This window comes from Mauremys mutica, chromosome 1, assembly GCF_020497125.1.
Source record: "Mauremys mutica isolate MM-2020 ecotype Southern chromosome 1, ASM2049712v1, whole genome shotgun sequence".
Lineage (NCBI taxonomy): Eukaryota > Metazoa > Chordata > Testudines > Geoemydidae > Mauremys > Mauremys mutica.
The window spans coordinates 326,578,771-326,597,006 of NC_059072.1; the positions used below are offsets into that span (position 1 = coordinate 326,578,771).

Consider the following 18,236-nt stretch of genomic DNA (forward strand, 5'->3'; position numbering starts at 1 on the left):
TGGCTAACTCAACACAGAGTTATTCTTACCAAAGTGGTATTTTATTTGCAGCCATCCCAGAAAACATTTAAAATCTCTTCTGTTCTCAAGTGTTATGTTTCAAACGTGTATTGGTCAGCTCTGGCAAGGAGAGGGCATCTTCTCTAGTCTTAGAAATCCCCAGCTTTACAGCCTGACATAACCTTTTCTCAAGGTTCTTCTCTGGGAGGGCAACACCTATCTCAAGAGAATTGTTAGAAATCAGCATGCAAAAAGGTTACCGAAAACACGATAAATAAGCTAGGGCTGACTTCAAGTGAGACTCAACTCAGTACAGAATCAGCCTTAAAATATAGGAGAAAATTGTATGGTGGAGGAGGGATTTGGATTTTTCTTCTAAAATATAACATCCCACCTACAATCACTTACCACCTTATTATTAAAAAGATAATAGAGATAATGCACAGAAGAAGTCATTCTATAGCAATTATTCCAAAATAGAGTGCTGGCCTTGGGGTCTATTATAAGTTCTCAGTAAACTACATAAGATGGCGGTCTCTAACTGTTTTAAAATAATTATTTTATTCACTTACTGTACTCTTCATCCATTTTTTCTTGTATGTCTTGACTTTGCTCTAGTGATACACCTGGGGAATATAATTTATGTAATCTACTCATTTATCTTTTAACTACTATTTGCCTTGGTTGCAATTTGTAAATGAATCTAGCTGAAGGCATATAATTATGTGAATAATTAGAGGAAGACAATAAAAAAAAGTTGGTTTGATTTTTGTCACATGGCTTCAGTTAGATTTGATATTGAGTATCACACCTGAAAAAAAGTCTTCCACCCTTACTCATTCTGACTCTGAAGTACCTTGATTACTTGGGGCAGCACCTTGCTCCTGGAGCAGTCCCCTTGAAGAGAATCATGCCCAGTCATGCTCCTGTCTCTTCTTTCCACTAATTGTTGCATAATGCCCGACAACTTCAAAATGGAAAGAAGTGGATAGAAGGTTGTGACAAGGCTACTGTTAAAAGCAGCAAAGAGTCCTGTGGCACCTTATAGACTAACAGACGTATTGGAGCATAAGCTTTCGTGGGTGAATACCCACTTCGTCGGATGCATGCTGCTATTGTGGAACATAGGAATTGCCATTCTGGATCAGACCCAAGGCCCATCTAGTCCAAGGCCTATCCTGTCTCTGAGAGTAGTCAGTACCAGACGTTTAGTGGAATGTATAAGCACTCTGCAATATGCAGATGAGGAGTAATCTCCCCCACACACACACTATATTAGGTCTTATCCTGATCTCTAATAGAGATTGGCCTTGAATCACGAGGTTTAACATCCCCTGCAAAATATTTGTCATTAATCCTGATAACTTTGAATACTCCTAATGGACACATATATGTCCACTCCCTCTTGAAATCTTGTTAAGTTCTTAGTCTCAACCACTGCCTGTTGTTCCAGTAGCAATGAGTTCCACAGTCTAATTATAAGTTACATGAAAAAAACATTTCATTTTATGAGTTTCAGATTCCCCACTTTTTAATTACATTGAAAGTCCCTTTGTTCTTGTGTTACAAGATGGATGGAGAACAAAAGTTCCCAATCTGACATCTCTAGACCGTTCATTTTCTGTACTTTTATCATGTCCCCTCTTATTTGTCTCCTTTCTAAGGATTTCCGTAAATATTCACTGAATAGTTTGTATGAATAATTTTCAGACTTTTGAGGGAGTTTTGCATGGCCTATTATTGTTTAGTATTTATATTTCAGTAGCACCTAAAGGCTGCATTCAGGGTTAAGGGACCCTATTGTGTTAGGTGCTGTACCCACACAATGAAAGGCAGTCCTTGCCTCAAAGAGTTTACATACTAAGTTATGAGAGACAGCAGAGGGATGCAAGGAACAGATTGGGGAGCACAAGGTAACAGTGAGACATTTATGATTAGTGCAGCAAGTGGTTACAGCACACCAGCTGCCCAGCTAGTATATACAAAGACTGTGGGGAATCTTGCAGCTGTGTCTCTTGCCTTCATTCCTCTGCCTTATTTTCAGCATCATCGGTTTTCCATGAAGATCCAGTGAGTCTCGTGGATAGCACATTCAGTGTCATGTCATGCAGTATAAAAGCATCATTGCAAGAGGACATGATACATGCTTCAATACAATACATACTGTGTTCTGGTGCTTCAGTTTACCTGTTCTCTCGGGTTTATTTTCTCTCTCACACAGGTTCAAAGTACGGCACTTGAATAGCCAGGAAAATAAGGGGCCCGTCACTGAATATATGCTTTGTTCAGCACAGTGATTATCTGATTTCTGTCTAGCACAGTTCACTGTCATGGTAGTTAGGCTGAAGGAAGACCTACTGTACCTTGACAGTGGGACCATCTGGTGTTCATTGTTCATTCTTGTAATTAATGTCAAACCCATACAGTCCTGCTGCTGCAAATATATATTTTAATGCATCACAGGGCATGTTCAGTCATTTATTGTGAGTCTTATGTCATTTGAAACCTATATTCTGGGCATCAGAAATAATCAGTTATATATAATATATATATATCAGTTATATATAGATAATGTGTGTGTGTCCACACAGAGTACGTGGATAGATAGATAGATAGATAGATATGTAATTACACAGATGTACTCTTGAAAACTGGGAATCACAGATGATTGTCAGGGAAGGTCGATTTTTCATCCTAACAGCTAGAGAGTGTCTTTATATCTGTAACTCTCTTGCCAGTTCTTTTCGGGAACTGCATCTGGGTAAAAAGGAATTAAAGACATTCAGCCTGTGAAAAGGATTGCAGTGAGAATGCACCAGTGTCAAGACTGATTTGCATCTCGATGGCTTCTGATTACATATTTTATAGATGTGCATGAACATATGGTTGTGTGGCTTTATGAGGACATATTGTGAACAGAAATTGCACAAGTGTAATCTTGGAGATTGATGTACTAGGCTGTAATTATGCCCCTTTATGTCAGACACTTTGGACATTTGGGCTTGCTGGTTAGAAATTTTTAAAAGTGCCTAAGGCCCATTATCAAATGTGAGTTAGGACCAGATTTACAGAGGTGTTGAGATGCCTAGTAGAATTTAAAAAGCAGCTTAATACTTTAGGTGCCCAACTCCCATTAACTTGCATTAGGAGTTTGGAGCTTCAATCCTATTGACTTTCAATTAGATGTAGGGCCAGATTGTCATAGCTATTTAGGCATCTGGCTTCAAGACTAAGCTTGATAAGTTTATGGAGGGGATGGTATGATGGGATAGCCTAAGTTTGGCAATTAATTGATCTTTGATTATTAGCGGTAAATATGCCCAATGGCCTGCGATGGGATATTAGATGGGGTGGGATCTGAGTTACTACAGAGAATTCTTTCCTGGGTGCTGGCTGGTGAGTCTTCCCCACATGCTCAGGGTTTAGCCGATTGCCATATTTGGGGTCGGGAAGGAATTTTCCTCCAGGGCAGATTGGCAGAGGCCCTGGAGGTTTTTCGCCTTCCTCTGCAGCATGGGGCATAGGTCACTTGCTGGAGGATTCTCTGCACCTTGAGGTCTTTAAACCACGAGTTGAGGACTTCAATAACTCAGACATAGGTTAGGGGGTTGTTACAGGAGTGGGTGGGTGGGATTCTGTGGCCTGCGTTGTGCAGGAGGTCAGACTAGATGATAATAATGGTCCCTTCTGACCTTAAAATCTATGAGTCTATCTAGCAGAACTTTCAAAAGTGTCTAAGGGTACATCTACACTGCAAAAAACAACAACAACCCACTGCAGCGAGTCTCAGAGTCTGGGTCGGCAGACTCTGGCTTGTGGGGTTCACGCTATGGGGCTCTAAATAGCAGTGTAGATGTTCCCACGCAAGCTGGAGCCTGGGCTTTGAAACCTGGCAAGGGGGACAGGTCTCAGGCCCCAGGCTCCAGCACGAGTGGGAATGTCTACATGGCTATTTTTAGCCTTGTAACACGAAGCTGAGTCTGTGGACCTGGACTCTGAGACTCACTGCCGTGGGATTTTTTGCAGTGTAGATATATCGTAAGCTGGTTAGGCACCTAAGGGCCAAAGTTACTTTTGAAAATGGTACTTAGACTCCTAAGTCACTTAGGTGGTTTTGAATCAGTTTCCTGCTTTCTTTTATAGTTGTTTGGTAATTTGTGAATGGTACACCTGCTGATTCTCTAAAGAGGCATAGATGTACCCACTGGTGGATACTCCTGTATGACTATTGTTTGAGAACAGTCATATGCTCTTTAGTTCAAACATTAACACAGGTTTTTGATCCCCAAATCTGTATAGTTGTCATGAACAAATAGGTTATATTCATCCTGTATTAACTACATCCTGGGTCAAAGGGATTTTGCACATAATGTATCTCAAAGAGCAAATGTCTGCTCAGCCACATGATTTTGCCAGAAAGGTTTGGCCAGGAATACAGAACTCATTCACAATTCCTCACATTCCAGTAATAGCAAGAGCGCTCTCTAGATGGTGCTAGGAAGAGTGTGACTGGCTATCAAGCTAGACAACATACTTTTGTCCTATTGGGGACATGGTCTGTTGATGAGAGGCATATCCAGCCTCACAGCACAGCGAGATCTAGCTGGCATATCCCAGCTCCTCTGCTCCTTGCCCATCCCTAAGGAAAGGCCTTTGCCCTCAATCAACAACTAGAGAATCCCAGTGCCCACAAGAAGCACGCGTCACACAGCTCTGCCCTCACTTGGCATGCACCTGCACAAGCGGACCACTTTCCCTTGTGAAGCAGGCCCACTATTTTCACATTGCAATATCACAGAAAGTTTTCAAATCCACTAGCTCTCTTAAGGCCATATTTGGTCCTGGCATGAGCAACCACAGCATCAGTGGAGATCTTCTCTCTCACAAGAAGACTGAATTTGGCCCCATGACATCAGTTAGGAAACAACCTCAAAACTTATCTCAGATGCCAACAATTCTAGTGATCTGGGATAAAACATCACCTCGTCCAGGGTTTGCCTACACTGCCCGCAGTTTGGACTACGTCAGAATGAATAGTAGTACCCACCAAAGTGCTGAGCTGGCAACTCCCCCGTGTAGATGCTGTGGGTGTGAGCTAGAAGATTCCTAGTCCTTCTCATTAATGTAATCTTCAACAGGTCCACATTCAAGCTCTGGTGTTGAGGGGGAAGTTTTTACTCCCTATTACAGACAGTTGTGCTCAGGGTGAGGTACAGAGCTGTACTGAGCGCTGACACTCTCAAAAGATTTGTTCACAATGCAGTTACAGTGTTTCCTGGGGTCTCAGTTTATATATTTTATTAAACCATTGGACACAGTTTAGAAATAAGAGATGGTGCTAAGATTTGTCTAGGCAAACCCTTGCAGAGGATTTTGTCTGTGTTCACTCTTGACATGTCTGCTGGGAGACTCTCACTTGATCATTTGGATTTTCAAATTTCATCCCATCCAGTGGACTAAAAGCTCTTTCAACCCACCAATATTTTAAGATTTATGTGAAGGAGCTAGAGGAAGAATTTGTTATTAGATTTTCTCCTCTCTGATGATGATAGATATGAAAATCAGCTTCTTTTATCAAATGAGCAAGATCCCGGAATAAAACAACTCAAGGCATTGGAGATAAATGTGAAGCGGTTGAGTTTGTAAGTTCAGTGTCACGGCATCATAGATAAATATACAACAATGATTAAATGTTTCTGCTCACTGCTTGGAGTAGTTATACTAACCCTGGGTTTTAAAATTCAATAATTGAAATTGAAGGGAGGAAGAGTGGACAGAAAAGGGCACTATCATGAAGACGAACAGCTAAAATGGAAGTTTATTCATAGTTTAAATGGTTCTTTATTAATAACGAGGCTAGTTCTTGTGCTCAGGATTTAAAGAGATTCCAGTTGTGTCATGGTACAGGAGTTCAAGGATTGTCTGTCATAATATTTTAAAAGGAAGTGTTTTGTGTGGAAGAGGCAGAAAGTGTGCAGTGGGGCCCGGAGCAAAGCCTTGGAGGGGTGGTGTAGGCAGAATAAGTTCATGGGAGCAGGGTGAGAGGGGAAAAGGAAAAAAGGAGCTAAAAAGAGAAGCTAAATTTGCCGGGGTTTTAAAACCCACACTGCTTGTTGCTAGAGAAGTGCAGCAAAAGGTGCTCAGAGGTCCCCTTGCCCTTTTTGCAGGCAGGCATATCAAGGCTTGAAATGGAGAGACACTGGTGCCATCCCACTAGGCAGGGGAACTATGCCTGGGAGACTCAGCAGGGGAATGCCGCACTTGTGCATTATAGAGCAGTGTGGCTCTCTCCATAGGCCTACAGAAAGGGGATGGTTATGGGCTGGCATGTGCCAGGGCATGGCCAGTGGATCCTTGAACTTCATGGAGCCAGCAGCCAAATTTCCTGCATCCAGTAGCACACAGAGGGTCTATTTGCCTCTGCAGTCCATCGACTGTAACAGCAACCGCACAGCTGCTGTGCTGGTGTTCCTCCCTTACTGTGTGCAGTGCAAATTGGGAGCTGTCTAACTGCTACCATTTGTGGTTGCAGTTCACTGCAGCTGCAAAGTTAGAAGTCAAATTGCAGACCAGTTGTCAGACAGGCCTCTTATCTCTCTGTGCTTTTCTTTCTTTTTCTCAGATAATTTGCAGAGGTGTTATGAGGCCCCAATCATTAATTTTTTGAACAATGTTTTGGATCCCAGGAAGGAGGGAGCCATAGAAGTGCAAAGTATTATTTATTAATAAAGAAGCCCAATTTTTACATGCATCCAACGAAGTGAGTATTCACCCACGAAAGCTCATGCTCCAATATGTTTGTTAGTCTATAAGGTGCCACAGAACTCTTTGCTGCTTTTACAGATCCAGACTAACACAGCTACCCCTCTGATACATTTTAGCACAAAATACTTCCAAAGTTTACTTATTCTGCTTGTTCATAACTTTGAATTGTGAGTTTGCACTAGAGAAGTTAAAACCACAAGACTACATAAAACAAAGACATACAACATTAGCCTTTAAAAAGTGTCAGTTTCCTTAGATAACTAAATACAGCTTTCTATTTTGCTTCAGTGTTTTCAGCATCTTCTATATTTTTATAGTAACCACAAAGCAACACTACACATACTGAGTTACTCATATCTATTTATCTTAGCCCTGGTCTACACACAGCCCCTGGTTCGAACTAGGGTACGCGAATTCAGCTACGTGAATAACGTAGCTGAATTCGAACTACCCTAGTTCGAATGACTTACCGTCCAGACACCGCGGAAGCGAACTCCGCGGCTCCAAGGTCGACTCCGGCAACTCCTCCTGCCGCGGTGGAGTACCGGAGTCGACCACGGCGCTTCCGGAGTTCGAACTATCACGTCTAGATCAGACGCGATAGTTCGAACTCCGAGAAGTCGAACTCGCCGCGTCGACCCGGCGGGTAAGTATAGACGTGGCCTTAGATAAAACTGGCAAGTTTTTAAGGGTCACCACTATATTTGGTAGGAAAAGTGAAATTTTATATCACTGTTATAATACCACTAGAATATGATTATTTCTCCAAAATCATCCCTTCTGTTCTCCATCACTATTCTAATTCACTGGAGATAAACCATCTTATAGCATTTGATACTAAGAAACTGGAAAACATATACTCACTCATGCACTCATCTACTTACACGACAGATATACAAAAGACAACAAATGCACCATTAGACAGACAAAGGTAAGACATTATCAGGGCTAGACGGTTTAATAGAAAACTGCAAAGAATAAAGAGCTTTGGGCACCATGCATGAAGATTTGCAAAGTGATATAATATGGGGACTGAATTTACTGTTCAAATATCCTGAGAGACCAACCATCAGTGGAAATAAGATGGAAACAAGTTTCCAAAGGGCTTGTTGCATCCAAACAAAAATATAAGAAAATATTAACTTTATGGTCTTCATAATTCTACCATTCTGTCTTTTGGTGACCAGATTTACAGCATCACAGAGCAGTTAATTTGCCAAAGACCCTCTCTACTTTAATTCAAAAGGGCTGGATATCTGCTTTACGACACAGCAGAAGACATAAACAGGAGTCACAATGATTACAAATGGCAACTGCTAGTTGCAGTGTTAGTACATTCTGTACCATTTGTCTTTGCAATTGTTGCCTAAAATGAAACGATGACGGCCAACCCTAAGAAAATATTTTGTTGTTGTTTATTCGCATTACAGTTGAAACTGGAACCTCGACTGGGATCAGGCCCCCATTGTGCTAAGCATGGTACAGGCATATAATAAGAGACAGAGGTTCTAATCTAAATAGACAAGACGTATATACTGTGGGAGGGGAAACAACATGGGTGAAATCCTGGCCCCACTGCTATCAATGGGAGGTTTGCTAATGATGTTAATGGTGCCAGCAATTCAAGTCTGCAAACACGTCTGATACTATTTTGGATACATGGGGCCAAGTTCAGCCCTGCCCTAAAGAGGCACAGCTCATTTGGAGACACTGGATCTCAGTACTGAACTTAGCTCATAGTTTATGACAGCTATAAAAATGCAACATCTTGTAAAAGATAACTAACTTTGACACACATGAATTTTACCCTCCACGAGACAGTTACTAATATGCAGTAGGAAATAATCCATAAAACAATTGTATCTTTACTTCTGTAAAACACTATGCGCATGAGTGAGTGTGTGTGAGGGACAGAGAGAATGTGTGAGTATGTAGGTATATCTGCTAGATACTTATATTTAGCCGCTTGCCAGCTGGAAAAATCAATTTGTATTCAATGACTGCCTCACAGCTCCTAAATTCATGAAAGTTCTGGGGACTGAGAATTCATATTGATTTTTTATAGTGCTTTAAGCTTTATTCCTAGGAATTGATTTCAGCAGTCATTTCATATTATAAATCAGCAAAGCTAAGTAAAATCTACACAAGCAGCCCTTGTTTAACATAAATTAGCTCTAATACGTTTTCTTCATTAAGTATGATGGGCATGTAGTTTTGCTGTTTGCCATCATGGGAGACAGGGAGAAATCTATTAGAGGCTTTATGAATGACAAGAAATTGGAAAATGCCATTAATTCCTTTATTTCTGGATGATTAATAGAGGGCCTTTAAACATTTTATCATTGTATTTGATTCTGTGCAGTTTATTTTACCATTGTACTTTGTGCCACTGTAGATAAATGTATTCTGCAACATTCTGTGGCCAAATACTATGTATATAGACTGCACAGTGGTTCAAAAAGCTGTGCCACAGCAAAAAGGGCTCCTGGCTTTTTGCTCCAATACTACAGCTATCCATATGGGAAGATTAAAATCAGAGAAACGGCAGTGGCACTATTAGAGCCTGAAAAAAAACTTGAGCAGAGCTGAGATTTATTCAATCCAAGAGAAGACGCGCAAGCCAGATTACTGTGGGGCTGCTTTCTACAATAGGTTGTCAATAGAACACTTTTGAATTTTTAGGGGAATTCAGATTTGAATCCCAGCATCCAAAGCCATTTGGATCCAAAACAAGTTCATTAAGGGTCCAATCCAGAAAGAAACTAGACTGAGATTTTCCAAATCTTTAAAGGGGCCTAATTTCCAGTGGATGAGTGCTCAGCACTTTCTGAAAACCAGGCCCTTTTAAGGTGTTTCAAGTAGAATACTTAAAAACTGAGGCCTTCTATAACTGGCCACTTTTGAAAATCTTGTCCCCAATTTCCTGGTTCTAATTCAGCTGCAGCCAAAATCTTATGAGTTCTTATATGATTTGGGCACTACCTTTATGGAAAAGTCCTATAGAATTCAACAGGGTGAAATCAATAGGGTTCTACAGAAATGTAACAGTGTTCTTCAGAAATTACTCTATTCCCAATGGCCTAGTGAAGAAAGGCTCTATAGCCTATTAGAAACTCCTTAAATTTTCTGGTCCTCTGGCATGGTGGAATTTTGTGCAATCATGATCCCACTAAAGGATCAGAAATGATTTGTGGGAATGTCTATATTAAATTAACCTTGCTGTCTCCAGATCTAATATGCTTGGTGACTAGTCTAAGTCTGCACAGTTCTTTAGCCTTAAACACTGTCAAAGAAAAAGAAAGTGGGTGGTGGACTGTAGCGAGTCGGTGTGGCTCCCCTCCGGTCCAGCAGAGGGAGCTCCCGGCCAGACGCCCAAGTGGGCTGAGACCCCACTTCCTGTTCCCGCCCCCCGGAAGTCAAGGGTCGGGACAGGAAGTATAAAAGGAAGATGCCAGAGCTCAGTCAGGAGCCAGCAGCCGCCGGGAGCAGACGTGCCGGCGGGAGCTCCTGACTGGGAGCCCTCCAGGAACCAAGGCAGCTGCCCAGACTGGCCTCCGCTTCCCCGCGCCCACTACGAGGAGGAGCCGCCAGAGCTGCCCCGTGACCGGTACTGGGACGAGCCGCCGGACCGCCCCTGCGCCCCCCCCGAAGAGGAGCCGCCGGGGCTTCCCCAGCCCTGCTACCCGGAGGAGCCACCGGAACAGGCCTGGCCGGACTTTCCGGAGGTGCTACCAGACCTCCCACCAAGCCCGGACCCGGAGGAGCCGAGGACCTTTGACTGGCCCGAACCTGGTACAAGTGTGCAGGTAGGCTCCGAGGGGGATATGGAGTGTAGCCCGGAGATAGCCGACCCCTGTCAGGCTACGGACACTGAGGTGCCCATGTCAGTGTGTTGCGGTCAGGACCCCACTGACCAGCGGCCGTGAGAGCCGCTAATAGGGCCCCGGGCTGGAACACAGTGGAGTGGGCGGGCCTGTGTTCCCCCTGCCACCCCACTCGCGGGTGGCAGTTTCCCCCTCACCTCAGCGCTCAGGCACGGAAGCCTGCAATTACCTTTGCTGTTGCTCAGCCCCTGCTCCAGAGGCCTGAGCTTGTATTGACTTTGCTGTTGCTCAGCCCCTGATCCAGAGGCCTGGGCCTATATTGACTTTGCTGTTGCTCAGCCCCTGCTCCAGAGGCCTGGGCTTGTATTGACTTTGCTGTTGCTCAGCCCCTGCTCCAGAGGCCTGAGCTTATATTGACTTTGCTGTTGCTCAGCCCCTGCTCCAGAGGCCTGAGCTTGTATTGACTTTGCTGTTGCTCAGCCCCTGATCCAGAGGCCTGAGCTTATATTGACTTTGCTGTTGCTCAGCCCCTGATCCAGAGGCCTGAGCTTATATTGACTTTGCTGTTGCTCAGCCCCTGCTCCAGAGGCCTGAGCTTATATTGACTTTGCTGTTGCTCAGCCCCCGCTCCAGAGGCCTGGGCCTATATTGACTTTGCTGTTGCTCAGCCCCTGCTCCAGAGGCCTGAGCTTGTATTGACTTTGCTGTTGCTCAGCCCCTGCTCCAGAGGCCTGAGCTTATATTGACTTTGCTGTTGCTCAGCCCCTGATCCAGAGGCCTGAGCTTATATTGACTTTGCTGTTGCTCAGCCCCTGCTCCAGAGGCCTGAGCTTATATTGACTTTGCTGTTGCTCAGCCCCCGCTCCAGAGGCCTGGGCCTATATTGACTTTGCTGTTGCCCAGCCCCTGCTCCAGAGGCCTGGGCTTATGTTGACTTTGCTGTTGCCCAGCCCCTGCTCCAGAGGCCTGGGCCTGTATTGACTTTGCTGTTGCCCAGCCCCCGCTCCAGAGGCCTGGGCTTATACTGACTGTGCGGGTGCCCGGCTCCTGCTATAAGGGTCTGCGCCCAAGGACTGCTGTCCGGCTGCCCGCCCTAACTGAGGGCCGGGGCATATACTTAGTGACTGTGTGCCTTGTGCGGCCCCTGCCTGAGGGTCTGAACCTGGACCTACATCGAGACTGATTGCTGTTATCCAGCCCCCCTGCTCCAGAGGGCCTGGATCTATATTGAGACTGATTGCTGTTATCCAGCCCCCCTGCTCCAGAGGGACTGGACTTATATTGAGACTGATTGCTGTTATCCAGCCCCCCTGCTCCAGAGGGCCTGGACTTCCCACGTAGAGGGGACAAGGGGCGAGTCGGTGTGGCTCCTCTCCGGCCCAGCAGGAGGGTTGAGCCCCGACTCGCCAGCTTACATGGACACATGCAACTTTCTTCCCTATTCAGTATCTTTGTTACAGATGTATGTTCTCCAGCTAACTACATGGGATTGGCTAGTTCAGGGGCTTGGTAACTGGCTCTAGTGCTTTCACCTCCTGGTTCAAATCCAGCCCTGATCACTAGTAACTGAAAGTTGTTGCTACCAGTCTTCAGATAGGAAACAAGCTTGGATTTTTAACAGTAGGGTCAATTAACCATTATAACAAGTAATCAAGGGATTCAGCAAATTCTCTGTCATTTGATGACTTTAAATGAAGATGGTAATGACTTCCTAAAACACATGCCCTCGCTCAGCCAGACACTCAAGGTTCCCAGGATGAACTTCTTTACATTATGCAGGAGGTCAGACTAGATGATCACATTGGTCCCTTCTCTCTTTAAAATCTATGAATAACTCACAAAGAAGAAGCAGGATAAAGGAGAAGAGTAATTGTGAACAGAAGTTACTCTTTGACCTTCAACTCTGTGTGATCCATACGTTATACTCATGGCAAAACTCATCTAAGTACCAGAGTAAAGGTGGGGTGGGGCAGGGCTCTGCATTTTGATTAAACCACTGGAAAAGCTATAAATTGTGTTTTACTCCAGGTGAGAACAGTGTTTGCATAGCTCTGCGTAATACTAATAAATAAAAGGCAGCTAGTGCAAGGCAAAATCTTCAACATTCTTTATATCTTAATTGCTGAATATGAATCCCTGTTTTATCACAGTCAGGAAACTGGGAACACTGGAACGTGAAATCATCTGTCCTGAGACAACCATTTATTTAGCTATGGTGTGAGATGTCACCTGCTGTTCAGCCCTCCGAACAATCTCAACAGGAAGGAAAACACCATCTATTATAAGCTTTCATTTTCCTCTAGTATTTACTCTTTTACCTTTGCTGAGAAAACAATATTTGGACCAGTGGATACATTGTATTCAAGAGACTCGGAAACTGTAGTGACACTGAAATGCCAAACTATTGGCCTTGTTACCCAATCAACAGAGAAATCCCCCAAATAAATAAATAAAATGTTACCACAACCAAATTATTTTTCATTGTTATTTATAGATCCTGGTTCCTCCGATTCGTCCATTTTGAGTCACTCTGGTAGCACAAAACAGACAAAAGACTGGCGTAACCAGCCAGCTGGGTAATCTCTAGGGGTCCCAGCCTAACGTTACCTGACTCAACATCACCATGCCCCTGCGATGGCAGGTATAGAGGACTTACTGAAGGTCTTGTCAATGGAAAGGAATTGTGACTGGAGCCCTGTTGCACTCCAACGATCTCCTGCTGTGGAGTGCCCTCCCTTCCCGTTGGGGAGGTGGGGGAGAGGGAAGGAGAGAGCATTGCGACTAGGCATAATTTAAAACTGTCATGAGGCTGCTCTAAAATAGGCCAATGGCTGGACTGATTTCTAGCCAGCCCCGGGATTAGCTTTGCCTCCTCCTATACCTGAGCTGTACCAGATCTTGGGTACAGCCGAGAATCTGGCCTGTTGGTCTAACATTGTGCAATTTCATATGCCTCTCCAGGGATGCATCTCCTCCGCATTCAGTACAACTTCTTATCGCATCCTCCTTTGCTCCCCAAATGTCCTTGCTTTATTTCAAATTAATTTACCAATGGATTTTGACTTTTTTGAGTATATTTTGTTATATCATAATGTCTTCCTTCTTCTGGGCTCTTTTCCAGCCAGCTCCAGTAGAAACTGGCTCCTAAATTTTAATTAAAAGAAGCTTTGTTTGGCTCTTAAATTAAAATGTTCTGAGTTCCTTTTTCTCTGTCCTGTTCAAGGCATAGATCCAAATGTGAACTACTAGATCTCAATGCAGCCTGTGTATAATGGATCTCTGTATTTCCCCCCGTTCCCCAAATTGCCCACAAGAGACAGAAATATTGCCAGAAGAAATTTCAGTGACCAAAAAAAATCACCATGCTGAGTCCTTCCTTTGCAAAAGTTTTGTCTGAAATGATTACACCCACAATTTTGCACCCATGGAACTGTAGATGACGATATCACATGAGTGCATTAAAACAGCAAAAATCAGGAGTTTGGTGTCCCACTATTGAACTTTTGGGCACACATGCAGGGGTTTGTGTACAGAAAAATTGTAATACCAAAATATTGTGTATATCAGCTGGGTTAAGGCCCTTCTAAACATTTGGCCTGTGGCCACAAGAGGTTAGATATTTAGGTTAAAGTAGCCCCACAACCCCATTTAAAAATATGTGACAGTTGTGTGTATGTTAGAGGAGCAACAGATAGAAAGAGAACTAAATGTTCATTCTGTACTATATAAAGCTAAAGACTAGGAGGCTCCCACATTACTGAGTAGCTATTCCAAGCTCTGACCTCACGGGTAGAAGAACAATAATTGCACTTAGTAAATTTACAGACTCAAGCAGGGAGGTTAAGTGAGCTGACTGAGGACACAGTCACTGTCAGAGTCGGGATTCCCTGGCACCAGTCTTGGCACACAAACCACTGGGCCTCCACCCTTACCTCTTCCTTTACTGTTTTTTTAAGTTTCATTGTTAAAGATGATGGGCCAAATTTTCTACTGACATAATTCCACTGACTTCAGTGGAGTTACATCAGCAGAGAAGTTGGCCCATCTTGTAGACTATGAACAAGGCCTAGTCATTTATGCCAAAATAAGCAAAGGAAATTTTAAGCTTTCATAGGAAGAATTAGGCCATAACTCAGTGAGGAGGAGTGGAGGAGGCAGAAGAGGGATATCCAGAAAGAGTTACAATATAGTGCTTTTTGGCTACCTACTGTCACAATTTCTGAATGATCAAAGTCCAAGGATTTTATGTGTGGTTTCAGGGAAGAGGAGGTAGTTGATTTAAGAAGTCGTGACTGAGATTAGTTTGCTTCAGCGTAGCTTCACATTGTCAGTATGGCATGATTACCACTGAACATGCTGCTGTCAGTTGAACGCAGTCTAATGCAATTACATATTTGGCAGCCTTAGAACTTATACTGAGCAATGGGGTGGATGATTTATCTAGAAGCAGTTTTGGTTTTTGTCATTGTCTAAAGAATCCGTAAAGTCATATCCAGACTGTGAATTTTATCTGGAATGAGGAGGGTGAACACTCCAATCAGTATCTTGATCACAACAGTAATCTTGATAGCATTGTGTTTACCTTAAAGGGAGAGTTGTATTTATTTCCGTATTCCAGCCAATCAGAATCTCACCATAAAACTGCTAAATAAGGTCCATAATAAATCCAATGGACAATGCCTCCTGTGCACCTTCCATAATGCACCAGTTTGCAATCTACTGCTCTTCTGGATCCAAATCCAAGTGTACAGAGATACAAAGTGTAAAAACACCAACAAGAAAATAGCTCATTCAGGATGTAAATACATTTTTAGGACCAGTCCTTTCAATTTAAAGTAATCCCACTGAAAAGCATGTATTGTGTATGTGCATATGATGTAGGCAATAACACTGCTGATAGTTAAAGTTTCCTGACATTGTACATCACAAATAGGACAGGAAGGAATAGATTTTTATCAATGACTGCCAGTAAATATTGATTTCACACTACAACTGCAAACTGATGAAAAAATATTTCCATTGATAACAGTCAAAATTTACAGATAGGCAAAGTAAGAAAAATGCTGCTTGAAAACTTTAGCGTTTGATTTAAGAAAATTTACTGTGTATCTTTTGACATGTGATGTTACCAATTTGTGTTTAATGATTATAAAGCTTAAATTTTTTGAATTTCAGCAGCAACTGTCATTAAATAGCTAAAGCAGCAAAGAATCCTGTGCCACCTTATAGACTAACAGACGTTTTGCAGCATGAGCTTTCGAAGAAGTGGGTATTCACCCATGAAAGCTCATGCTGCAAAACGTCTGTTAGTCTATAAGATGCCACAGGATTCTTTGCTGCTTTTACAGAACCAGACTAACACGGCTACCCCTCTGATATTAAATAGCTACTGGCTTATCCCCCATTGTCTGTCTCTCCCATAATTTCTCACAACTGTGAAAATGTACACTAAAAATATTTAAAAAGTTTAAAATCTATAATTTTATGCAACTGTGAACATTTAAATTGATGACAATTGAAAAAAATGCTTAAAAATCACCTGGATCTATTGGTCTTCAGCTGTTGTTAAGACTGCGCCGATCACAACACGTCCGCCATTCTTCTCGCATTCTTGCCTTTCTTCTCCACGTTCGTTCGAATGTTTAACAATGTCATCTTCCCATCTTCTTGGAGGCCGACCAAGTGGTCTTTTCTGTTCTCGCGGGTACCACTCAGTAATGATTGCGGTCCACCTATTGTCCGTGAACCGTGCTATGTGACCCGCCCATCGTATCTTATTATATCTGCTTTTCATGACAATATCTTTCACACTGCTGCGTTCTCTAATAATTTCATTTGGGATACAATACCCATTGTTCTTTCCCCATTTTAGCCTCAGGTCCTACCCCATTTCACTATGTTTCACTGATGTTCACTATGTTAGTCATCCAATCACTGCTAACTTTTTTTGGCAGAAACTGAAACAAAAAGTCATTTAACACCTTTGTCATTGCTGTATTTTCTGTTATTGTCTTTTCCTCCTCATTGAGTAATGGGCCTACCTTGTCTTTGGTCTTCCTTTTGCTTCTCATGTATTTGCAAAACATTTTCTCATTACCCTTTATGTCCCTAGCTAGTTTAATCTCATTTTTTGCCCTGACCTTTCTAATTTTGTGCCTACATGCTTGTGTTGGTTTTTTTTATATTCATCCTTCATAATTTGTCCTAGTTTCTATTTTTTTGTATGACTCTTTTCTGAATTTCAGGTTGTTGAAGATCTCCTGGTAAAGTCAGGGTGGTCCCTTACCATACTTCCTACCTTTCCTATGCATTGGGATAGCTTCCTATTCTGCCCTTAGTATTGTCTCTTTTAAAAACTGCCAACTCTCCTGAACCTTTTTCCCTTAGATTTGCTTCCCAAGGTATCTTAACTGCCAATTCTCTAAATTTGCTAAAGCCTGCCTTCTTGAAGTCCATTGTCTTTATTCTGCTGTTTTCCCTCCTACCATATCTTAGAATCATGAAGTCATCATTTCATGATCACTTTCACCTGAGCTGCCTTCCACCTTCAAATTCTTGATCAGTTCCACCCTGTTTGTCAAAATCAAATATAGAATAGCATCTTCCCTAGTTGCTTTCTCCATCTTTTGTAATAAAAAGTTATCTCCAATGCAGTCCAAGAACTTGTTGGATAAACTGTGCCCTGCTGTATTATCAGCAGGTGATAATTGCCTTTTGCATAATTTTATCCCTTTAACCTCAGCATTATCATGTGGAATGAATTTGGTATCACCCAGCATGTGATGTTGTAATGTTGTAATATGTCCTCACCACTATATTTCATAATCATCCAAAATACATCCACCTCCACTCAGCGTCTGCCCTTCCTTCTCTCCATTATTTATTATCCATTAGATCCAGGAGAGGTTTTTTCACCCAATGTGCTGCTTTTTCAAACTGCTAAAAAAAATCAGTTTATGAAAAATCCCCAAGCTACCTTTCAATACTCATTCCAGCAATATTTCACTTACACTGATTTTCAGAACTGCTTCTGCTCCAGCAACATTTACTATCTTTTGTAAAGGGACTGCTCAGTACCACAAAAATAAGTCTACTCACAGGACTGCAGGCTGGGAACTTGCTGATTTATTCAGCTGCATCAAAACAGTGTGTGAGTGGGAAATCTCACTAATTACACCAGGCATAACAGCGGTAGACATGCAGGGGCGGCTCTAGGAATTTTGCTGCCCGAAGCACGGGGCGGCAAACCGCAGGGGGTGCTCTGTCGGCACCGCAAGGGCGGCTTGCTGGCTGCCTTCCGCAGCTTGCCTGCGGAGGGTCCGCTGGTCCCGCGGCTTCTGCAGACCCTCCGCAGGGAAGCCGCCGAGGGCAGCCTGCCTGCCGCCCTCACAGCGCCGGCAGAGCGCCCCCTGCGGTTTGCCGCCCCAAGCATGCGCTTGGCGTGCTGGAGCCTGGAGCCGCCCCTGTAGACATGGTTCCAACCATAGTACTCTGAGTAACCCAGTTAACCCACAGGTGACCACTTTAGTACACGATCTTTGTTAAATTGGTTGATCTGGGGATCATTGCAGAAAGACCAGTGAAAACCTGAGCTCAATGTGTAGTGGCACTTAAAAAAAAAGCAAAGAAAGTGTTAGGATAAAGATA

The 18,236-nt window shown here is 43.1% G+C and overlaps 1 long non-coding RNA gene across 4 annotated transcripts in view; it reads left to right on the forward strand.

Moving 5' to 3' along the window:
- LOC123352769 overlaps positions 1 to 13,021 on the forward strand; it is a 73,248-nt gene extending 60,227 nt beyond the window's left edge. For 2 of the 4 annotated variants that reach the window (XR_006574285.1, XR_006574286.1), the window contains 2 exons: positions 6,623 to 6,760; positions 12,740 to 13,021. This is a non-coding gene — a long non-coding RNA (uncharacterized LOC123352769). The remainder of the gene's footprint in view (positions 1 to 6,622; positions 6,761 to 12,739) is intronic. The other 2 variants (XR_006574287.1, XR_006574289.1) reach the window with 2 other exon arrangements.
- The last annotated feature ends 5,215 nt before the right edge of the window (positions 13,022 to 18,236 follow it).